The sequence below is a fragment of the Salarias fasciatus genome, chromosome 6 (genome assembly GCF_902148845.1).
Source record: "Salarias fasciatus chromosome 6, fSalaFa1.1, whole genome shotgun sequence".
NCBI classification, from domain to species: Eukaryota; Metazoa; Chordata; class Actinopteri; order Blenniiformes; family Blenniidae; genus Salarias; species Salarias fasciatus.
The window spans coordinates 35,892,104-35,906,985 of NC_043750.1; the positions used below are offsets into that span (position 1 = coordinate 35,892,104).

General features: G+C 39.6%; 1 long non-coding RNA gene across 1 annotated transcript; it reads right to left on the minus strand.

Annotated features, from left to right (window-relative positions):
* Positions 1-519: 519 nt before the first annotated feature.
* Positions 520-3,979, minus strand: LOC115390753 (uncharacterized). The gene is made up of 3 exons (XR_003931706.1): positions 3,276-3,979; positions 943-1,010; positions 520-673 (listed from the first exon to the last, which is right to left on the minus strand). It is a non-coding gene; the product is annotated as an uncharacterized LOC115390753 (long non-coding RNA).
* Between the last annotated feature and the right edge of the window lie 10,903 nt (positions 3,980-14,882).

A 14,882-nucleotide genomic window follows, 5' to 3' on the forward strand; every position in this document is an offset into this window, starting at 1 on the left:
GAATATTCGTTGGCCTTCCAACGCTGGATTACCATTGGATTATGATGCAAATAGAAAGTTGGATTTACGTTAAAACCTAACATAGGCTTGAAGTCAACTTTCAACGTTAAATAGACATTGGATTTTGAATGTAGGTTTGATGACATCCTCCAACATTAAATAGACATTGGATTTTGAATGTAGGCTTTTTGAATGATGGGTTGACGTCAAAATCCAATGTCGGGATAACATTAACCTCCAACACTGAACAGACACTTAAAGGTATAATGGACGATTTTCTCGAAAAAGTCGAAGCCAAATGTCTCTTACTTGCTTTTTGAAAAACGTGCATGCGCCAGACCATCCTACCGGCTCTGCTGCTCCTACGAGCACGCTTGACGGCGTTACGCAAGCATTTCTCCAGCATGATTGACATGTTAGAGGACCAATAGTTGAGACTCGCATCACGCCAGTCATTGGTTAAAACATCGTCTATTATACCTTTAAGTCAAGGAAAAAAAAAAAGCTTGAGCACACAAAAATGTAGGTCACAAATTTACTCTTTAGAATTCTTTAAACAGTGCAAATAATGACTATAAACTGCGCATATAAAACAGCATTATATAAAGCTAGCTTCTTTGTAGGTCCCCTTCCACATAAGTTGAACTCCGCCTGGACTTCTTGCGTCATCAACCTGTGGGAATAAGGATACAATTATACATTAACTTAGCAATTATCTAGTGTTCCAGGGCAAATCATGGATTCTTAAAATGTATCTGGTCGCCAAATCTGTGCAAGGCTTGATTTACCTTATCTTCACAATTTCACATGTGCACAAGTAACTGTGGTGGGGTGGCGAGTGCCTGGTGGCTACAGCGTGTGTAGGCGGGGCCTATGGTCTGATTCTACAGAAAGTGTACAGCTGAACTAACGGCTTGCTACACATGCATCGCTTAAACTTACTTGTCCATGACCTATTTGACATTGGTTTCCATACTCGTTCCTCTGTCTACCATTGCCAAGCGTTGAATCTGAAATTGGAGAAAATCTGTGTTAAATAAGGTTAGTGTTCAGTATATCCCCATGACTGTGTTACAAGATGATTCAAACAGTACACATGAGAAAATGCATTATGTTGTAGTCTTAACATTGCCAGTAGGATTGGGCACCGAACCACGGTGCTTTGTTGGCACCAACCGAATGATATCAGTCCACCTATGACCAAACACTAGTTATAAATTTGGTGCTTATCTTCAGTACTTTAAAAAAAAAAAAAAGGGAAAAAATACACCACCACAAAATTACATCAATCCCGTCCTTAGTGCACATGCAATCAGTGAGGAATGCTCAGAGGAATCGGGTGTGCCAAGATCGGATGATATTTTCCCTAAGGGCAGTGTTACAGCAATGATTTGTGTTGAAACCCAATGCCTAGGTTTTGTGACCAATATTGCTTTCAATCTAGCATGTAACTAAACTACAAAAATCAGTTTGTCACCAATTTCGACAAAACTGTTGGAAATTATTTGCCACAAATGAATGTATTGAAGGGTCATTTTTCATGTTACGGAATTCCATTGCAAAGAGATAATGATTTATGTTTTAAACAAAATATTACCAATGTGTTATGGCCACGTTATTTGAATAATGCCTAATAACAGAATGTCTCTAGTTTCTTTTGCAGGTTGTTTTGTGAAGATCGAGCCACATTTGACCGAATGACGCCAGCTCTGGCGAACCAATATGCTGTTACAGAAATTTGTTTAAGACCCAATAATGTTGTTTATTTGTCACATTTCCAACCACTCCAAGAAGATATAATAGGAATTATGGGTTTATTATGTGCATTTGTTTGTAATTAATAGAAATATGACCAGTCTTTATCACCAAATACGGTGAATGCGAAAAACTCCCCACTCATCCCTCAATTAGTGCAATGTGTAAAATAATTTGTAGTGTCCGTCCCCCGAATGTTCTGTCCTGATTCACATGTAATATCAAGAAGGATTGGGGAACTATGGTTGTTCATATGTGCATCTTTGCTTAATGAATAGCAACAGTATGTTTGAAAACATGATTCCCCATCTAATTTTTGAAATCGGGGCCACATTAGTCGCTGTGTAGTGTCCGTCCCTCAGTAGTGTCCGTCCCCTCTTATTCTCTGACCTTCAATTACCAGTTGTAATTGGTGCATTATTTATCATTGTTTATTGTTGAAGCACAATTTCATCAAAATGCGTTGCTTATTTCTGTGTCAGGAAGGCATTTGTGTTAAATTGTGTAGTGTCCGTCCCTTCCTTTGCATGGTCTGTTACATGATGTTACATGAGCTATGATGGAAATTAAATAAGGGTTAAAGGTTCGACTGGAGAAAAAAATTAATTGTTGTCTGATATTAACTGATTTAATGGCAGTAAGATACACATGTAACTAACTGTGGTGCGTTTAGTATGATTCATTGACCGTGTTGACAACATGATCACATGATGATACTCATCAACGATGCAAACGACACTCAATATCAAATGATATTTTATAATTTACTTGAATATTGACATTTTGAAACACTGAAAGCTTGCTTTGGGACAAAAACTTGCAGAAAAACACCATCAATCCCATTGAGATCACTGTTTAAATGGTCTTTGTACGAATATGTCATCAGGCGTAGCGTCCGTCCCCCTTTTCTTGTGAATCGTTACTTAAGCTACAATTGATAAGGAACATAGTTAAATGAGGAATAAATGTTTAAATGGAGAAACTGAAAGGTTGTTGTTTGATATTCAACTAAATTAGAGCAGCGAGATTTCACTCTGACGAACAATGGGGGCAGATATAGTCTATTCACGGCATGAAATTTTTAAATTTTGTGAAATTACTCATAAAATCAGTTGATATTTTGCAAGTTTCTTGCATTTTGGTGTTCTATAACACGAAAAGATTACTTTGGGTCACAAACATGTAAGAAAGACACCATCAGTACCATGATGAACACCCAGCAGTTGGTCTCAATAGGATGCATGTTCGTGTTGGAGTGTCTGTCCCCTTAAAAAATGTGGATTTGGGTACCTGCGTTCGTTGCCTTTTTACGCGATAATGGTGTATGGATACTACAAATCATTGGTGCTTCATTATAGAAGAGGTGTTCAAGTACATGTTGCACCAACATACATGGGAATTTGCCAACATGAAATTTTCAGTCACCCTGTCCTGAAAGTCATGATCTGATCTTGGCACACCCGAATGCATTATTATATTATTCTCACTGCGCAAGACTTCACAACAGATATGAAACCTACCAGTTTTTGTCTTTCCTCCACCGAGTTCAGCGACTCGTCAAGACTTTTAAGTTCTTCAACTGTTGTAGCCTTGTCAGGAAGAGCTGTGTCCTGCGGCTATGCTTGAATGACCTTCAGCTCCTTCAACATGTCTCGGATCTCCACAAGCATCTGCATAACTTTTCTGTGAAATCCTAAAGCAATGAAACAAATGACAATTGCAATTAATCAGAGCACAACCTTACCAACTCAGCACTTGCCCCCATTAGTTTTATTTGTTCCACTTTACTGCAGTAAAACTCACTGGAGGGGTGTACCCTGGTCCAATTTAAAACGCGTACAATTTTGGTGTGGATCCGACTCATCAGGCAGTTCCACTGGCCATCCAAACTCGACCTTCCGTTGACCTCCATTCATTTTTTGGACCAGGATTACACCTCATTTTCATACTTAAATTTGTTTGTCAATAAAAATTGTAATACATAAAATGTTTGTATACATATTTGCTTTCACCATGTTAAGTTTCATTATGGTGGGAGTAAAGGAAAAATGGCCGCCATCATGAAATTTTTGGTGGCTAACGGCTTTTATCAAAAAAGCAATGCCCAAGGAGCATGTGTGCCAATTTTGGTGCTTGTTTCCACAAGTGAACGATTCTCCTGTAATTTGCAGTTATCTGCCCCACTATCTAGTCTGTGTCGGGGTTTGAAAGTCACCGGTTCGAGGGTCCTACCGGCACGGCAGTGATAAAGGTGAGGAATGGGGTTGTTCCTCCGCCGGGGGATCAGGATCAGGTTCAGGTTCTGGGACAGCTCGTCACCTCTTTGGTCAAGGAGGAATCCATGTTCAATCCAGGGGTTCAGCGTACCAGTGGTTATCAACCAAGGGAACAAAAGAAAACCCAGCCTGCATGACAATAAAAACCTTATTGTACACAGGATGTTACAGAGCATATGGCCATTTGTGTTATTCAAATTTCTGCATGCTACTTAGTAAAGAACACAGTAACAATCATTTCTATTCACTCCTTTCAAGACTTACTTGTCTTTATGAACCAATACATCAACTCAAATAGAATATATTTTTAACCTATGAATTGATGATGGGTTCAGTTTCTTTTAAACCATGAGTTATGATTACAAATTTTTACCATGAAATCCATTGTTTGTATTTCAAATCATGAACTAGAATATTTTTCTAGCACAACCTCTAACAAATTAAGTTTTTATAGTTATTGCAACTTTTTTGCACACAAAAACATTATAAACCCATATTTTACAAACAAACTGGCAAAATCTCTTCACAAAACAATCAAACCAGTTAATTCAAATCAATACTCAAGAAAATTGCACTGGTGATTTTGCAAAACACAACTGAATTAAGCTACAGCTCACATCAGAGATCCCAAAGTATAATCAAACCACAATAAAATGTCTTTTAAAATTAAATAAATCTATCTATCAACTGTATCCTAGCAGTAACTGTCGTTTCAGCAGATGAACCAAGATGACAAGAAAAAAAACACATGCTGCAAGCCCGCCATCAGCAGGGCGCAGCAGCTAGCTTGATCAGACACGTGCGCTCATTAGCTGAGCTGAGAATATCACTCACCAAGAATTTCGGAGAGTTTTAGCATCACTTCCTGGATGCTTCCTCGCTTCCAAGTGCATTCATGGATGGCTCAAAGCTTTTCCAGCTCTTCATTCGTCCTTAAAGTAATGATTTTTCTCAGTTCGCCTCCTCCTGTGTGTCTCCTCTCTGCTCGTCCGGATCAACTGCGCTGCTACCAGAGGGGGTGGGAACTAGCTTCCCTCCAACCAATAGGATTTCAGTATTTCTACATAGCAACCAATGAAATGAATGAAGTCTCACAGACATCGTGAACAACCAATTAGTTTCTTTTTTTTCTTCACAGTGTCTGAGAATAAATGAATAAAAAAAATAAAAACCACAATATAAACGAAAATAAATTAAAACACATTTATAAAATATACACACAGTATGAAGCTCAGTGCTACTGGGCAACACTGACCAACAGAGATCGTAAGCGTCTGAGAGATGAGTTCTGCGACCTGATGAAAGTCTCAGACTTTTCACTCATGGTGACTGTGACAGATCAGCATCGGTATGAAAATAATCACTTGTAAAAATGGCCAACATAACAGCAAATTTTACTCTGGCTCTCTTCACTGCTGGGCATGATGGGTAATGTGGAGCCATCTGAGAATAGCTGCACTGTAAAAGCGACCGCGACCATGAAGCTGTAATATTCTGCTGTGATGGAGATCCTCTCTCACTGTTTATAGTGGATAGCATGAGGACGTTGTAAGTTTTTTTTCCCCCTAAATTACATCCCATAACCAGCAGACACTTTCGGACGTTAATTCACCAAAGAGCCCAGGAGGGCTGACTGTCGCTGACTTTTTTTTTTGGGACGATCTTTGGACATAATTACTCACTCCAGTCACAGAGTCTCCCTCAAGACAATAAGACGATAAAATCACATTTAATAGCATTGTGGAATAGAATGTGATAAAGAGATTATGAGGGAAAGTTTGTTGAATCAGGTCACATGATCACAGCAGGTAAACAGCAGACCTGCAGTTCTCACACCTGAGACACAAGCGCTCTACCGTGGGACAATTATGCACCAAACATCTCCTTCCACTGCTTTGCTGAAGATGTCCAGTTATATCTCCCTATGAAGAACTCCTTTGCTACTACAACCCGTTCAGAGAGCGGCAGTCAGCTGACCAACGGTGCTCAGTGTTGCCAAAGGCCAGGCAAAAGGCCAAGGGAGACATAGCCTTTGCGGTCGCAGCCCCCAAACTCGAGAACACACTCCCACCTCACATCAGAGCAGCTGAGACCCTGGAGGTCCTTAAATCCCTCCTCAAGACCCACCTCTTCTCATTTGCTTTTAAATAAGTGTCCAGCCACCAGCCCAACCCATAGATAAGTTAGGCTTTTTCATTATTATCATCATATTTAATTACCCTCTGTATATATATTTTATCAAGCTCTTTATGCACTGTTTTTATGTGAAGCAATTTGGTTTCAGCTGTTGCTGTCTGTAAATGTGCTATAGACATAAATTCGACTTCACTTGACTTGATGTTAGAATTTAATGTTATTTTGACGTTGTCATTGTGTAATGTTCAGAGGATGTTGGAATTTGGTTGTATACCCTACGGCTGAATGTCAGCATTCTACATCAATTTGACGTTAGCCTTTAACGTTGACCAGACGGTGGATGTTGGTTACTTGCCAACACAACTTGAAACCAACTAAATGAGAACGTCAGGGTGACGTTGGAATTTAACATTGTTTGGAGGTTGTCAACATAACATTTAAAAGATGTTGGGCTTTGGTTGTAAACCCAAAAACTGAACGTCGGTATTCTATGTCAATTTGACATTAGCCTTTGACGTTGACCAGACGTTGGATGTTGGATACTTGCCAACACAACTTAAAACCAACTAAAGTACAACGCTGGGTTGACGTTGGAATTTAACATTGTTTGGATGTTGTCAATATAACGTTTAGAAGATGTTGGGCTTTGGTTGTAAACCCAACAACTGAACGTCAGTATTCTATGTCAATTTGCCGTTGGCCTTTGACGTTGACCAGACATTGGATCTTGGTAACTTGCCAACACAACTTAAAACCAGCTAAAGTACAACGTTGGGTTGACGTTGGAATTTAACATTGTTTGGATGTTGTGAAAATACCGTTTAGAAGACGTTGGGCTTTGGTTGTAAATCCAACAACTGAACGTCGGTATTCTACGTCAATTTGATGTTGGCTATTGACGTTGACCAGACGTTGGATTTTGGTTACTTGCCAACACAACTTAAAACCAGCTAAAGTACAACGTTGGGTTGACGTTGGAATTTAACATTGTTTGGATGTTGTCAGTATAACGTTTAGAAGACGTTGGGCTTTGGTTGTAAACCCAACAACTGAACGTCGGTATTCGACATCAATTTGATGTCAGCCTTTGACGTTGACCAGACGTTGGATGTTGGTTACTTGCCAACACAACTTAAAACCACTTAAGTACAACGTTGGGTTGACGTTGGAATTTTACATTGTTTGGATGTTGTCAATATAACGTTTAGAAGACGTTGGGCTTTGGTTGTAAACCCAACAACTGAACATCGTTGTTCACGTCAATTTGACGTTAGTCTTTGACGTTGATCAGACGTTGGATGTTGGTTACTTGCCAACACAACTTAAAACCAACTAAAGTACAACGTTGGGTAGACGTTTGAATTTAACATTGTTTGGATGTTGTCAATATAACGTTTACAAGACGTTGGGCTTTGGTTGTAAACCCAACAACTGAACGTCAGTATTCTATGTCAATTTGACGTTGGCCTTTGACGTTGACCAGACGTTGGATGTTGGTTACTTGCCAACACAACTTAAAACCAACTAAAGTACAACGTTGGGTAGACGTTTGAATTTAACATTGTTTGGATGTTGTCAATATAACGTTTACAAGACGTTGGGCTTTGGTTGTAAACCCAACAACTGAACGTCAGTATTCTATGTCAATTTGACGTTGGCCTTTGACGTTGACCAGACGTTGGATGTTGGTTACTTGCCAACACAACTTAAAACCAACTAAAGTACAATGCTGGGTTGACGTTGGAATTTAACATTGTTTGGATGTTGTCAGTATAACGTTTAGAAGACGTTGGGCTTTGGTTGTAAACCCAACAACTGAACATCGTTCTTCAACGTCAATTTGACGTTGGCTTTTGACGTTGACCAGACGTTGGATGTTGGTTACTTGCCAACACAACTTAAAACCAACTAAAGTACAACGTTGGGTAGACGTTTGAATTTGACATTGTTTGGATGTTGTCAATATAACATTTAGAAGACGTTGGGCTTTGGTTGTAAACCCAACAACTGAATGTCAGTATTCTACGTCATTTTGACGTTGGCCTTTGACGTTGACCAGACATTGGATCTTGGTAACTTGCCAACACAACTTAAAACCAGCTAAAGTACAACGTTGGGTTGACGTTGGAATTTAACATTGTTTGGATGTTGTGAAAATACCATTTAGAAGACGTTGGGCTTTGGTTGTAAACCCAACAACTGAACGTCGGTATTCTACGTCAATTTGATGTTGGCCTTTGACGTTGACCAGACGTTGGATGTTGGTTACTTGCCAACACAACTTAAAACCAGCTAAAGTACAACGTTGGGTTGACGTTGGAATTTAACATTGTTTGGATGTTGTCAGTATAACGTTTAGAAGACGTTGGGCTTTGGTTGTAAACCCAACAACTGAACGTCGGTATTCGACATCAATTTGATGTTAGCCTTTGACGTTGACCAGACGTTGGATGTTGGTTACTTGCCAACACAACTTAAAACCAGTTAAGTACAACGTTGGGTTGACGTTGGAATTTTACATTGTTTGGATGTTGTCAATATAACGTTTACAAGACGTTGGGCTTTGGTTGTAAACCCAACAACTGAACGTCAGTATTCTATGTCAATTTGACGTTGGCCTTTGACGTTGACCAGACGTTGGATGTTGGTTACTTGCCAACACAACTTAAAACCAACGAAAGTACAACGTTGGGGTGATGTTGGAATTTAACATTGTTTGGATGTTGTCAATATAACGTTTACAAGACGTTGGGCTTTGGTTGTAAACCCAACAACTGAACGTCAGTATTCTACGTCAATTTGACGTTGGCCTTTGACGTTGACCAGACGTTGGATGTTGGTTACTTGCCAACACAACTTAAAACAAACTAAAGTACAACGTTGGGTAGACGTTTGAATTTAACATTGTTTGGATGTTGTCAATATAACGTTTAGAAGACGTTGGGCTTTGGTTGTAAACCCAACAACTGAATGTCAGTATTCTACGTCATTTTGACGTTGGCCTTTGACGTTGACCAGACGTTGGATATTGGTTACTTGCCAACACAACTTAAAACCAACTAAAGTACAACGTTGGGTTGACGTTGGAATTTAACATTGTTTGGATGTTGTGAATATAACGTTTATAAGACGTTGGGCTTTGGTTGTAAACCCAACAACTGAACGTCGGTATTCGACATCAATTTGATGTTAGCCTTTGACGTTGACCAGACGTTGGATGTTGGTTACTTGCCAACACAACTTAAAACCAGTTAAGTACAACGTTGGGTTGACGTTGGAATTTTACATTGTTTGGATGTTGTCAATATAACGTTTACAAGACGTTGGGCTTTGGTTGTAAACCCAACAACTGAACGTCAGTATTCTATGTCAATTTGACGTTGGCCTTTGACGTTGACCAGACGTTGGATGTTGGTTACTTGCCAACACAACTTAAAACCAACGAAAGTACAACGTTGGGGTGATGTTGGAATTTAACATTGTTTGGATGTTGTCAATATAACGTTTACAAGACGTTGGGCTTTGGTTGTAAACCCAACAACTGAACGTCAGTATTCTACGTCAATTTGACGTTGGCCTTTGACGTTGACCAGACGTTGGATGTTGGTTACTTGCCAACACAACTTAAAACAAACTAAAGTACAACGTTGGGTAGACGTTTGAATTTAACATTGTTTGGATGTTGTCAATATAACGTTTAGAAGACGTTGGGCTTTGGTTGTAAACCCAACAACTGAATGTCAGTATTCTACGTCATTTTGACGTTGGCCTTTGACGTTGACCAGACGTTGGATGTTGGTTACTTGCCAACACAACTTAAAACCAACTAAAGTACAACGTTGGGTTGACGTTGGAATTTAACATTGTTTGGATGTTGTGAATATAACGTTTATAAGACGTTGGGCTTTGGTTGTAAACCCAACAACTGAACATCGTTGTTCACGTCAATTTGACGTTAGTCTTTGACGTTGATCAGACGTTGGATGTTGGTTACTTGCCAACACAACTTAAAACCAACTAAAGTACAACGTTGGGTAGACGTTTGAATTTAACATTGTTTGGATGTTGTCAATATAACGTTTACAAGACGTTGGGCTTTGGCTGTAAACCCAACAACTGAACGTCAGTATTCTATGTCAATTTGACGTTGGCCTTTGACGTTGACCAGACGTTGGATGTTGGTTACTTGCCAACACAACTTAAAACCAACTAAAGTACAATGCTGGGTTGACGTTGGAATTTAACATTGTTTGGATGTTGTCAGTATAACGTTTAGAAGACGTTGGGCTTTGGTTGTAAACCCAACAACTGAACATCGTTCTTCAACGTCAATTTGACGTTGGCTTTTGACGTTGACCAGACGTTGGATGTTGGTTACTTGCCAACACAACTTAAAACCAACGAAAGTACAACGTTGGGGTGATGTTGGAATTTAACATTGTTTGGATGTTGTCAATATAACGTTTACAAGACGTTGGGCTTTGGCTGTAAACCCAACAACTGAACGTCAGTATTCTATGTCAATTTGACGTTGGCCTTTGACGTTGACCAGACGTTGGATGTTGGTTACTTGCCAACACAACTTAAAACCAACGAAAGTACAACGTTGGGGTGATGTTGGAATTTAACATTGTTTGGATGTTGTCAATATAACGTTTACAAGACGTTGGGCTTTGGTTGTAAACCCAACAACTGAACGTCAGTATTCTACGTCAATTTGACGTTGGCCTTTGACGTTGACCAGACGTTGGATGTTGGTTACTTGCCAACACAACTTAAAACAAACTAAAGTACAACGTTGGGTAGACGTTTGAATTTAACATTGTTTGGATGTTGTCAATATAACGTTTAGAAGACGTTGGGCTTTGGTTGTAAACCCAACAACTGAATGTCAGTATTCTACGTCATTTTGACGTTGGCCTTTGACGTTGACCAGACGTTGGATGTTGGTTACTTGCCAACACAACTTAAAACCAACGAAAGTACAACGTTGGGTTGACGTTGGAATTTAACATTGTTTGGATGTTGTGAATATAACGTTTATAAGACGTTGGACTTTGGTTGTAAACCCAACAACTGAACATCGTTCTTCAACGTCAATTTGACGTTGGCTTTTGACGTTGACCAGACGTTGGATGTTGGTTACTTGCCAACACAACTTAAAACCAACTAAAGTACAACGTTGGGTAGACGTTGGAATTTAACATTGTTTGGATGTTGTCAATATAACGTTTACAAGACGTTGGGCTTTGGTTGTAAACCCAACAACTGAATGTCAGTATTCTACGTCATTTTGACGTTGGCCTTTGACGTTGACCAGACGTTGGATGTTGGTTACTTGCCAACACAACTTAAAACCAACTAAAGTACAATGTTGGGTTGACGTTGGAATTTAACATTGTTTGGATGTTGTGAATATAACGTTTATAAGACGTTGGGCTTTGGTTGTAAACCCAACAACTGAACATCGTTGTTCACGTCAATTTGACGTTAGTCTTTGACGTTGATCAGACGTTGGATGTTGGTTACTTGCAAACACAACTTAAAACCAACTAAAGTACAACGTTGGGTAGACGTTTGAATTTAACATTGTTTGGATGTTGTCAATATAACGTTTAGAAGACGTTGGGCTTTGGTTGTAAACCCAACAAGTGAACGTCAGTATTCTACGTCATTTTGACGTTGGCCTTTGACGTTGACCAGACGTTGGATGTTGGTTACTTGCCAACACAACTTAAAACCAATGAAAGTACAACGTTGGGTTGACGTTGGAATTTAACATTGTTTGGATGTTGTGAATATAACGTTTATAAGACGTTGGACTTTGGTTGTAAACCCAACAACTGAACATCGTTCTTCAACGTCAATTTGACGTTGGCTTTTGACGTTGACCAGACGTTGGATGTTGGTTACTTGCCAACACAACTTAAAACCAACTAAAGTACAACGTTGGGTAGACGTTGGAATTTAACATTGTTTGGATGTTGTCAATATAACGTTTAGAAGACGTTGGGCTTTGGTTGTAAACCCAACAACTGAATGTCAGTATTCTACGTCATTTTGACGTTGGCCTTTGACGTTGACCAGACGTTGGATATTGGTTACTTGCCAACACAACTTAAAACCAACTAAAGTACAACGTTGGGTTGACGTTGGAATTTAACATTGTTTGGATGTTGTCAATATAATGTTTAGAAGACGTTGGGCTTTGGTAATATACCTGACATCAATGTAACGTTAGCACTCAACGTTGAGCAGACGTTGGATGTTGGTTACTGGCCAACGCAACTTCAAACCAACTAAATGACAACGTCAGATTGACGTTAAAATTTCTACGTTTAACTGACGTAAGCTTTAGATGTTGTATCATCGTTGGCTTTTGGTTGTCCAACGTTGCAACCCATATCCAACCAAGAACCAACGTTAATACAACGTAGTGTGTCTGCTGGGAAGTAGACTCATCCAGCTCCGCTGTGCAGCTGCGCTGAGTGATTGGCACCTGCAATTCTTTGTGCTTTCCCAAATGTATCTTTAAGAGTTATGATGCACACAAATAAAAACAGATTTTCCCTTTCCCTACAAAGTCTGTATGTAGCCGCTAAATGCAGGGTGTCTGCATTTTTATTTCATTTGTCTGGCTCCCCAAGCTCTACAAGAGATTATTTATTTCAAAATGCAGTCATATACATTGTTGCTTCACTATGGTTTAGTATTGAGGCCAGGAAATAAAATGTATTTCATCATGTTAATGTAGCAGTGTCCTTCTTTGAAAAAAAGGAGAGGTGTTCATTTGATTGGTCAAATTGCGCTCAGCTGGGTTAAACCCACTTTCTCTCCTCTCTCTTGAGCCACCTGCGCCGGTGGGCGGGATGGAGGCGTGACTGCTCCTGGTTCACGAAATTAGGACAATTTTCTGGACACGCCCCGTTGACTTTATCCGCCGACGGCACACTTTGCGCTCCGCTGACAGCGGGCGGATTCGGCGCAGTCTGCGAAGTTAGAGCCCATCATGTTGAAGTGAAAGCTGGAAAAGATCAGATGTGCCCTCAGTGGTCACATCAACAAATTCCCAAAAACTTTTTTTTCCTTTTTCTCTATTTTTTTTTTCTTTGTCTTTTTTATGAGTGTTGTTTTTGAAGTATATGTTTGATTTTAGATTTGATTTGATTTTTTTTTCTTTTTGTGTGTCTGGGGAATATCCAAGCATTTTTGTATAACAGAGAATATGATTATATTATACTGTGATTGGGAAAGCTTCAAATAAAGTGTTCAAAAAAACTAGTATTTTAAAAGAATGAGAAACATTAACCACTGGAGGGCTGTTAATGTCTTACCAGGTGACGTTTCAAGGTGTTAAGGAGATTATCACTTTAAATTCCATGATTGTAGATAATATTTGTGGAAGTTAGTTGTATTATTAATAGTAGTAGTCATGACTCATTCCGATATCTATTGAAACGTCCAAATTACATTTTTGTTTTTATGCAATTTCATTGCATATACTCTGTCTCTTTCAGAGGTTCTGTACTGTCAGGAGCGGCTGGACGCAGGCCTGTCCTCTGGACCCTCATCTGAGCTGCAGTGGTGGATGAAAAGGTTCCAGCTTCTCAGCTGAGCAGTGGTGGGATGTACCTGGTTCAGCAGCGCTGGAGCCCACAGGTGGAATGGTACAAGATGTAGAAGCAGGAAATGAGGTACGGGATGATCTGATGCTCCATCTGATCAATCACCATGAAGCACTGCTGAGTTTTGAACACATTGTTACTGTAATCAGTGAAAGCAGTGTTGCTCGATTGTAAAGATGCAAAACTGTTTTGTGCTGCAGCATAAAGGTATGTAGAAAATAAAGATTGCTGATTTAAGTTTACTCAATATTGTTTTTTGTATTTTTCAACCTGTCGTTCAATAAATTTGTTGTGCTTTTGCAGATCTGTTGTTTCCATCCATGATCCAGAATGTTTTACGTAACAATTTTGTCATATTGTTTACAAAAGCAGAGAGTAAACTGAACTTTAATAAAATCTTTATTGATAATGAATATCAATTACAACTCCACAGCAAAAACAAATCTACAGTTGTGTTATTAATGGAGCTCATGGTTCCCGGCCTCCTCCGTGTTGAGCAGGTCCTGTCAGAACTCAGAACGGCCGGATTGAAAGCAGCATGGCGTCACTCTCTTCCCTCCTGCTCCCTGGATTCTCCACTGAGGAGCAGTCCAGATGTTCGTCTCGCTGGATCCGGTTCTGCCTCTGCTGCTCAGGATCCTCAGAAAGGGTTTCTGGCAGGACAGCAGAGACGTCTGGCTGGAGCAGGGTCCGGGTTCTCTGGCCTCAACAAACAGAGTGATGGGAACTGATATTAAATGTTGTTCAATCCCTCATCATCTTCTAGTTTTTTTTTTGGTTTTGTGTAACTACTTAAAATTACACACTCTATAACAAATCCCATTACTGCATTTATAATGGTGTTTGACTTTAAAAAAATATATAAATATGCAGAGAGATTCAGATGAGCCTTCACATTTTGATTGGGGCGTTTGTCTTCATATCAGTGTTTGTTACTGAACGGCAACAGGATTTCCCCCCTGTGCAATTTAGGAAATATACGTCCCTGTATTTATAAAGCTGTATGTAGAAACAGTTGGAAGGAAACCTATGGTGCAGAGCAGCTGGTGGAGAGGATGGTGCTGGTGTTGATGTCCTGGCCGGCTCAGAG